Source organism: Diabrotica virgifera, chromosome 5 (assembly GCF_917563875.1).
Source record: "Diabrotica virgifera virgifera chromosome 5, PGI_DIABVI_V3a".
NCBI classification, from domain to species: domain Eukaryota; kingdom Metazoa; phylum Arthropoda; class Insecta; order Coleoptera; family Chrysomelidae; genus Diabrotica; species Diabrotica virgifera.
The window spans coordinates 194,674,612-194,685,182 of record NC_065447.1 but is presented as its reverse complement, the minus strand read 5'-3'; the positions used below and the strand labels follow the sequence as shown (position 1 = coordinate 194,685,182).

At 33.7% G+C, this 10,571-nt stretch overlaps 1 non-coding gene across 1 annotated transcript; it reads left to right on the top strand.

Moving 5' to 3' along the window:
- Nucleotides 1-2,416: 2,416 nt before the first annotated feature.
- On the top strand, nucleotides 2,417-2,488 carry Trnah-gug (transfer RNA histidin (anticodon GUG)). The gene has a single exon. It is a non-coding gene; the product is annotated as a tRNA-His (tRNA).
- Nucleotides 2,489-10,571: the final 8,083 nt, after the last annotated feature.

Genomic DNA, 10,571 nt, shown 5'->3' with positions numbered 1-10,571 from the left:
ATTACTATTCTCGAATATAGACTACTGTTGGTTTTTGATATCTTAAAAAGAAGTTTGTCTGCATGAAGCTGCCTTCTGTGATTCAAATGAGGCTCAATAGCTTCTACATGAAGAGGATTAACTGGAGTTGTTTTCATGGCACCAAGACATACACGTAGGGCTGAATTCTGCAATACATATATTTTGTTTAATATCTGTGAACAAGCAGATCCGTACAGGACACATCCATAATCCAATGTTGATCTGATATAGGCACGATAGAAAAGTAATGCGGTTTCAACGTTAGCTCCCCACCAAGTTCTAGTGACCATTTTTAGAAAATTTAAACCTTTCATACATCGGTCTTATATGTAATTGATATGCATTTTCCAAGTCAATTTTCTATTAAGTACCTACCATGCCAAGATATTTGATTGAGTCTTTAAGGGGAAATTGATAAGAACCTAGGGTAATGTGACTTAATTTAGGTATGTTGTGTCTACTGAAAACACAAATTTCAGACTTGGATGGGAAATCTGAAGACCATTTGCTGTTAACCATTCATGAACAACACCAAAGATATCTTTAAGAGAAGCCATAGTGGTATCAAATTTCTTATTTTCAGTATATATGCAAAGGTCATCTGCATATTGTACTATTTTAAATGGAATATGATTAAAACTTAATTGGTGTAAATCAACGATATACAGGTTAAACAGAAAAGGGCTCAAAACTGAGCCTTGTGGAAGTCCGTTATTGATATTTCTTGGACCCACAGTTTTATGTGATATTTGTACGTTTCACACACAAAAGGTTATAATATAGTGTAGTTACAATTTACACTTTTTAATACATTAACATTAAGTTGATACTCAACTGGAATTTATGGAATTATGCAACAGAAATATAATATTATACTGTTGTATGTTAAAAAACCCAAGTAAGATACAAAAGTATTTTTATCTATTGATATTTCGGTCATCAAGAAATCATCATTAATTAATTTAGGATAAATCTTAGAGAAATCAAACAGATCATAGACCACAGTAATAAAAATATGTAGTAAACGGACAGGTTGTATATTAGTGCACCCAATAGCTTGACATGTAACACCGTTGCCATATCCTCAATTTTTTCATACTAATACATTACAAGTAAAGAAAAAAAATCTAAAAAAAACTCTTATTATTATTAAACACACCTTACACACCCACAACATTTCTGTATAGTTTGTTTCAACTACAACAATAACAAATTGTCTTGACGAAACCAATTATTATTCAAACTTCCTTTATTAATTCAACCTGATTTTTAAAATTATATTATTTATTTTATCTTACACACAATAAATTTTATACACATTTAAATATGTTAAGAATGTTTAAATATTTGTGAAGGACACTATATTATATTTAGATAAATGTTAACACTATCAAATAATTGGTACTTAATTAGTCAGTCTTGCCTTATGTTAGAGAAAGTGGTAATAATAGGGGAGCCCAAGTGGGGATTTTTGGAGTTACTCGAGGGCGGCAGAAAATTACATGGGGAGAAACCTTGTACCCTGTAGGTGTTCCCCTACCATAATATATGGACCCTTAATACAGGGGACCCCTTCGTTAAGGGGGGTCCGAAAACAATATATCCTTAGAAATACTCAAAATCGTCAGATTAAGATTAGGTAAGTTAAGTACATGCAGAACAGTGTATATTTCAAAAATTTGACGATTTGAGCGGGGCGTAAGGAAATGGGCGAGTCACAAAGTTTCACAAAAAAGCGAATATTTGTCGAAATGAAAGTCAGATCAAAAAACTGAAAAATACGTGTTAAATATTTTTCAAAAATCTATCGAATGATACCAAGCACGACCCACGGAGGTGGATGGGGGGTAACTTTAAAATTTTAAATAGGAACCCCGTAATATTTCGCGAAATGAACATCAGATCAAAAAACTAAAAAATGCGTGTTCAATATTTTTTAAAAATCTATTGAATGACATCAAACACGCTCCCCCACGGAGGTGGGGTGGGATGTTACTTTAAAATCTTAAACAGGAGCTCCCATTTTTTATTGCAGATTTGGATTTCTTACGTAAAAATAAGTAACTTTTATTTGAGATGTTTTTTCGAATTATGGATAGATGGCGTTATAATCGGAAAAACGATTGTTAAAGATGGAAAATTAAATTAAAAAATGGAAAGTCCCACTAAAATAGAAAACTTAACTTTTTTGGTTTTAGGACCTACTCTTCACAACCGAATAGGTCCCCATAACGCTCGTGTAAGCGGAAATTTAGTATACTTGCCTCCCCAACTATAATAAAATTAATTGTCGTATGATTTGCTTGACCACACCTCTTGATTAATCTCTAGAAAAACAAAGTGGAGCACAAATACTGAATGAATTTTATGTAATCTAAAACTAAGATCTCAGTTAGCCGTGATCGTCTAGTGGTTAGGACCCCACGTTGTGGCCGTGGTAACCCAGGTTCGAATCCTGGTCACGGCATCTGAGATATTTTTTACAATTAGAATTTTTTAATATGACCTTTTTTGGTAAATTTTATGAATGCAGTAATCACTATCATAAGAAGAAAATATATTTAATATAGAATATTTTTACTAGATATGTACTATTCAATTTTTAAAATGCTTTTCAGTTCCAAATATTTTAACTAGATTTATAAATCGATGCCTCAGAAGCCGATCGGTGTAACTCAATAAATGTTTAAAATGAGACAAGAAGATGTTTGTGAAAGTAGTTGCAGAAAAGAAACGAGTCATTAAAAAAAATAAAGCGTCTTTTTTAATTATAGGTAACTATTATATCTATAAATACAAACAAGGAAAGTACAATATTATTATGTGTTAATATCTCATAAGTTATTTTTAGGGAGAATGTGACTTAGGTAGACCGTTTGATTTCTGAAGCATCCAAATATTGTTATTAGTAAAGATTAGTGGGTGAAATGTTACGTATTTTTTTTACTACAATATGGACTTGAAAGCTGTACATTGAAGCTAGAAGACATAAATAATAAGTTACAGTTATTTGAAATGTAGTGTAACATAAGGATCCTTAAAATAGTATTGACACAGAGGAAAGCAAACACGGTAGTATTGTGAGAAATGGGCAAAGAATATGCAAATAATAATAAACACAATAAAAATAAGAAAGTTACAATATCTGCTGGGACACGTAATGAGGGGACAACGATATGTAAACGAGAATATAGGAATATAAGAAGGAGAGTGTTATGGTTGAAAATTTTAAGAGACTGGATTAAATGTGCTTTAATGGGACTTTTCAGGGCAGCGGTAGATAGAGCAAAGATATTGATGATAATATATACAACTTCCGATTGGGAGACGGCAGAAAGAAAAGAAGGGTAGTGAAGACTAATAATTGATGTGTGTAGAATTGTGTTGTTCCAAGTTTCGAGCTTAATTTTATTGAGTTTAAAATGTCACATTATTTGCCTAGCTGTCCGAGAACTGCTGCAATTGTTTTGTGATTTGTCCATGATATCGCTCTCCCACTTCGTTAGTGTCATAAAACCCTAAAAATATGGAAAATTGTTTTTTTTTGCCTAATATATTCATAGGTGTTGTCTTCATTGTGCAATAATTTTCATATAATTTAGTTATCTTAAAATCAAGATAGTGCGCCTGTGTCGTTATGACGTTTTCCGCTTTTGGCGCTTCCAGCGACAGCAAGCTCGCCACAAGGCAGTTTGGGTCACGCTGTGGTCGAGAGTAGATGTGTGGTAAGTAGCTTTCATTTTTCAATATTGCCCTAACATCTGATCATGCATTTGTTAACCAAGAAAAATTACTCAAGTAAAACTTCTCTAATGCCGTAACCTGTGATAGGGCAGTAATGCAAATTGGAATTGTGGGTTTGTCTGATACATTCAACGTTGCTGACTGCCCTAAACTGTGTTGTGGCTGTAATGCGAACTTGATTAGAAATAGATTTCCGATGGCAGATCATTTGCAATACTGTTACATTATGTGCTAAGGCCTTATTATAGGATAACTATGATTGATCTATGCTGGCATAAGATGCTATTACTTATTATTATTAGTCGTTTAAACGTCGTATTTAAGAGACTTAAAGCGAATTTGCAGCATATTTTTACTAAATCTTGAAACTGAGTTTTTAATAGCTGTATATAGCTTAATGTGGAGTTGGCCCTTCATTGTTCGGAGTCAGAATTTCATTTTGACACATTGCATTATCACATTCCTTAATACATGGGCTGCAGTATATATAAATACATTCAATAAACATAATTTTACTATCACTAACATAATTTCTGTGGATACAAAGTGCTATTTTTGGCATCAAGGTGACGGAAACAGGGGTGCCAAGGGGGCATATGATTATTTGAAAGATTTGAGCACAAAACATGGCAATGACTGCCTTGAGGTCACTTTTTACAGTGACAACTGCTGCGGAAAAAATAAAAATAGATTTGTTATAGCTATATTTAATTTTGCGTTAAGTACACTAAAAATTAAGGCAATTAACTATAAATTTCTTATTTGCGGCCATACGCAAAACGAAGGAGACGCAGTTCATTCTGCCATAGAGAAACAGGTAAAGAGACACCTAAAATGTGGACCGATTTATACATCTCAGCATTATGTGACTCTAATTAGAGAAGCAAAGAAGACCGGAAAACCATTTGAAGTGAAAGAAATGTCTCATGCAGATTTTTATGATTTCAAGGCACTCAAAAAAACAAATAGGTGCCAACATTGATGTTGATGAAGCTGGCCAGAAGCATAAGCTTACTGAAATCAAGATTGAAAGGTACGAAAGGCCGGACTACTACTTAATAGCTACTTCGTACGAAGACCTAGATGAAATGAAAAAAGTTTTCTTCAAACAGCGACAAAGCAACAAAAACCTATCAAATTATTACTGACGCATGCCTACAAGAAAAAAAATGATATTGACGAAAAGAAAAAGCGTGATATTGAAGACTTGCTTAGTCAGCGATTAATTCCCGAAGCTTATGGTCCCATGTTAAGAACCATTTTAAAATCATGAATGATCTTATCATTTTAAACCATTACAGTGTTTAGTTTTTTAGAATAATATCCTCATTTGTATATTTATAAAATGACAAATTTAGTTTATTAAATAAAATACAATATATTGACCAATATTTACCCGTGTTGAGCTGCCCCCACCCCTACTTACAAAAATCAAAAAACAAATAGCCCTGATTTATGAGCTATTTATGAGCTCTCATATTCCGCAAACTAAAAATTTTGAGCTCGTTCCACTGAGCAGGAATTTGATACTTTAGTGGGGGGAGGGCTGAGTCACCCCCCCCCCACTACTTAAAAATAGGAATATTGAATCGGTTTTTGCGGCAGAATTACGAGCTATTTATGAGCTCTTGAAATTATATAGTTTTGATTTTTGAGCTCATCCCCTTCACCCCCAAACAACCCTTTAATTTATTTAACTGACGAGAAAAATGCTGAGAAAACTTAAAATATATCGTATTACGGATATAATTCCTATAGCGTATATACTTTAAGAATAAACTATTAAATCACGTGTATTTCGATTATTGAGCTACAACCCCTTCGCAAGAAAACCACCCTATCTTCCCGGCTTAAGAGAAAGTTGTACTTGAACTGCATTAAATTAATTATTTGGCGACTACATATCATTTAATAATTTATAAGGTTCCAAATTACGCGCATTTAAATCAGTAAATTGCAATTTATTTTGTATAGTGCAGTCACTGAAAGTAAAAATCAACGATTACCTTCAATTTCGGTGAACCTTCATCGATTTTTACGAAAATTGGTCAGTGGTTAGAGGATACCTCAAGAAACAAAGGTGACATGGTACCACCTTGCGCCTTTACCCTGAGGGTGGATACCGCCCATTCTCCGGGGTGAAAATTATTTTATAAAAAATAACTGCACAACTCTATAAAAGAACAAATTATAAGCAAAATTTATTATATAAAGTTATTAAAATAAGTCAATACTTTTTAAGTTATTAAAGATCAAAAATTTTAATTATTCGTGAAAAAAATGCATGCTTTGAAGCGGTTTTTCGTAAATCCCTGAAAAACTGTAAGTTTTTACAAAAAAGTTAATAGCAGTTTTATTCGTATAGCTTATATTCTAAGAATAAACTCTTAAATCACGCGCCTTTCGATTATTGAGCTACAACCCCTTCGCAAGAAAACCATCCCATATTCCCGGCTTAAGAGAGAGTTGTACTTAAAATAATTTAAATTAATTATTTGGCGACTATATATCGTTTAATAATTTATGAGCTCGCTAAATATACGCATCTCAATTATTGAATTGCCATTTTCTTTCTATAGTGCAGTCACTGAAGGTAAAAATCAACTATGACCTTCGATTTCGGTAAATCTCCATTCATTTTCACGAAAATTGGTGAGCGGATTTTGATGCTATTAACTTTTTCTAGAGCTCATTTTTGATAGGTATTTCTAAGGACTTTGACAAGTATTTAGTACCTAAGTGTTATAAAATGCATCTCTTTCCCGTTATTTAAGCTTGAATCCTTAGATTTGAAGAGTCACAGAAAAAAATATACATTTAATTACCAATAACTAACTTTAAATTAACATTAAAGGGTTTTCAAGTAAGCAATTTATTATATTTTTTATTAGTTTCAATTTTAGTGATAAACACTTTTTTGTAAAAACTTACAGTTTTTGAATTATTTATGAAAAATCGCTTTAAAGCATGCATTTTCTATCACAAAAATTAAAATATTTGATCTTTAATAACTCAAAAAGTATTGATTTATTTTAATCACATTATATAACAAATTTTGCTTACAATTTGCCCCTCTCTCGATTTGTGGGGTTATTTTTAATAAAGTAATTTTCACCCCCGAGAATGGGTGACATATACCCCAGGTTAAAACCTCAAATTGCTATTGTTAATTCGTGAAAATGAATGGAGATTTACCTAAATCGAAGGTCATAGTTGATTTTACCTTCAGTGACTGCACTATAGAAAGAAAATGGCAATTCAATAATTGAGATGCGTATATTTTGCAAGCTCATAAATTATTAAACGATATGTATTCGCCAAATAATTAATTTAAATTATTTTAAGTAAAACTCTCTCTTAAGCCGGGAATATGGAATGGTTTTCTTGCGAAGGGGTTGTAGCTCTATAATCGAAAGGCGCGTGATTAATGCCCGGTTGCACCAACACATCTTAAGCTTAAGTCGAGAATATCATAAGAATTAATATAATATAATTATAATATATTACAATAAGAATACCATAATATAATAATAGATATAATTGATAATAGGGTAAGAATCTAAAATTATGGTGCAACATAAGTGATACTCAAGGAGGCCCTATTTATAAGTAGAGCTTAGCTAATCTGGAACTTAAGATCTGTTGGTGCAACCAGGCATTAAGAGTTTATTCTTAGAATATAAGCTATACGAATTAAACTACTATTAACTGTTTTGTAAAAAATTTACAGTTTTTCAGTGATTTACGAAAAATATCTTCATAACATGCATTTTTTTCACGAATAATTAAAATCTTTAATCTTTAATAACTTAAAAAGTATTGACTTATTTTATTAACTTTATATAATAAATTTTACTTTTAATTTGTTCCTTTATTGATTTGTGCAGTTATTTTTTATAAAATAATTTTCACCCCCGAGAAGGGGCGGTATGCACCCTCAGGGTAAAGGCGCAAGGTAGTATTATGTCACCTTTGTTTCTTGACGTATCCTCTAACCACTGACCAATTTTCGTGAAAATCGATAAAGGTTCACCGAAATTGAAGGTAATCGTTGATTTTTACTTTCAGTGACTGCACTATACAAAATAAATTGCAATTTACTTATCTAAATGCTCGTAATTTGGAAGCTTAAAAATTATTCAATGATATGTTGTCGCCAAATAATTAGTTTAATGCATTTTAAGTACAACTTTCTCTTAAGCCGGGAAGATAGGGTGGTTTTCTTGCGAAGGGGTTGTAGCTCAATAATCGAAATGCACGTGATTTAATAGTTTATTCTTAGAGTATATAAGCTATAGGAATTATATCCGCAATACGATATATTTTAAGTTTTATCAGCATTTTTCTCTTAAGTTAAATCAATTAAAGGGTTGTTTGGGGGTGAAGGGGATGAGCTCAAAAATCGAAACTATATAATTTCAAGAGCTCATAAATAGCTCGTAATTCTGCCGCAAAAACCGATTCAATATTCCTATTTTTAAGTAGTGTCGGGGGCTGACTCAGCCCCCCCCCCACTAAAGTATCAAATTCCTGCTCAGTGGAACGAGCTCAAAATTTTTAGTTTGCGGAATATGAGAGCTCATAAATAGCTCATAAATCAGGGCTATTTGGTTTTTGATTTTTGCAAGTGGGGGGGGGGGGGCAGCTCAACACGGGTCCAATATTTTACAATTTAGCAGTTTTATTTCGTTTGAAATTTAAGAAAACGATGTCTAAAGGCGGAAATACATATGGGCTCTGCTCGGTGTGCGAGCCGCTCGCGCGCAGCGTATTCGTCAGATTAGTACGTGTTTTTAAGTGACGCACAAACGGCACGCACACGGCGCACCACGATCTAAATTCTGTCGGTTTTTCAACAAACGCTTTGATGGTTCGCAGTACGTATTTGGACGGGTTTGCGAGTGGTTTGTTGGTTTTGGCGCGTCTGAGTTGAATATTTGTTAGTAATGGAATCGTCGGAACTGTCGGAAGGAAATATATAACTTATTGATGTTTACCGTGGAAAATCATTATTGTGGGATCCTCAATAAAGAACCATTTAATTTAAAGAAACAACTTAAATCCGATCTGAACGGAAATATAAGCTGAAATAAAAAATATACATGCGGACCAATGAAAAAAAGATTAGTTCATTGTTGTACTAAAAATAACATGTTGTATTAAAAATAAGATTTACTATTTTATTTAGGCATAAGCCACAATTCGAGTTTGAAATCAAGTTTACTTGACCTTTCGACTTTCACTTCGGAAATAGTTATCAATATCAAAAAAGCATTCATAAGCAGTTATGTGTCACCGGAAAGCGAAATAGGTAACGCACAACTTGGGGAACCTATAGTTTTCTAACTTCATGTCTGGTGAAGCAACGCAGTTGAAACAAGCAGATATATTATAATAATTGTGTCACCGGAAAGCGAAAAAGGTAAGGCACAACTTGGAAGAGCCTATAGTTTCCTAACTTAGCTTCTGGTGAAGCAACGGAGTTGGAACAAGCAGATATATTATAATTGGGTCACCGGAAAGTCAAAAAGGTAACGCACAACTTGGAAGAGCCTATAGTTTTCTAACTTCGCTTCTGGTGAAGCAACGGAGTTGAAATAAGCAGATATATTATAATTGGGTCACCTGAAAACGAAAAAGGTAATGCACAACTTGGAAGAGCCTATAGTTTCCTAACTTCGCTTCTGGTGAAGCAACGGAGTTGGAACATGCAGATATATTATAATTGGGCCACCGGAAAACCAAAAAGGTAAAGCACAACTTGGAAGAGCCTATAGTTTCCTAACTTCGCTTCTGGTGAAGTAACGGAGTTGGAACAAGCAGATATATTATAATTGGGTCACCGGAAAACGAAAAAGGTAACGCACAACTTGGAAGAGCCTATAGTTTACTAACTTCGCTTCTGGTGAAGCAACGGAGTTGGAACATGCAGATATATTATAATTGGGTCACCGGAAAACGAAAAAGGTAAAGCACAACTTGGAACAGCCTATAGTTTCCTAACTTCGCTTCTGGTGAAGCAACGGAGTTGGAACAAGCAGATATATTATAATTGGGTCACCGGAAAGCCAAAAAGGTAACGCACAACTTGGAAGAGCCTATAGTTTTCTAACTTCGCTTCTGGTGAAGCAACGGAGTTGAAATAAGCAGATATATTATAATTGGGTCACCTGAAAACGAAAAAGGTAATGCACAACTTGGAAGAGCATATAGTTTCCTAACTTCGCTTTTGGTGAAGCAACGGAGTTGGAACATGCAGATATATTATAATTGGGTCACCGGAAAACGAAAAAGGTAAAGCACAACTTGGAAGAGCCTATAGTTTCCTAACTTCGCTTCTGGTGAAGCAACGGAGTTGGAACAAGCAGATATATTATAATTGGGTCACCGGAAAGCCAAAAAGGTAACGCACAACTTGGAAGAGCCAATAGTTCTCTAACTTCCCTTCTGGTGAAGCAACGGAGTTGAAACAAGCAGATACATTACAATTGTGTCACCGGAAAACGAAAAAGGTAACGCACAACGTGGAAGAACCTATAGTTCTCTAATTTTGTTTCTGGTTGTAGGAACAAGCAGATATATTATGGTAGGGGAGCAAAGTATGCTAAATGTGCAGTCACTCGAGCGCTTTGGGGACCTATTGGGCTGTGATTATTAGGTCCTAAAACCAAAAAAAGTTAAGTAAAATTTTCCATTTTAGTGGGGACTTCCCATTTTTTAATTTAATTTTCCATTTCCTACAATCTTTTTTCCGATTACAGCGCCAACTATCCATAATTAGAAAAAATGTTTCGAATAAAAGTAGT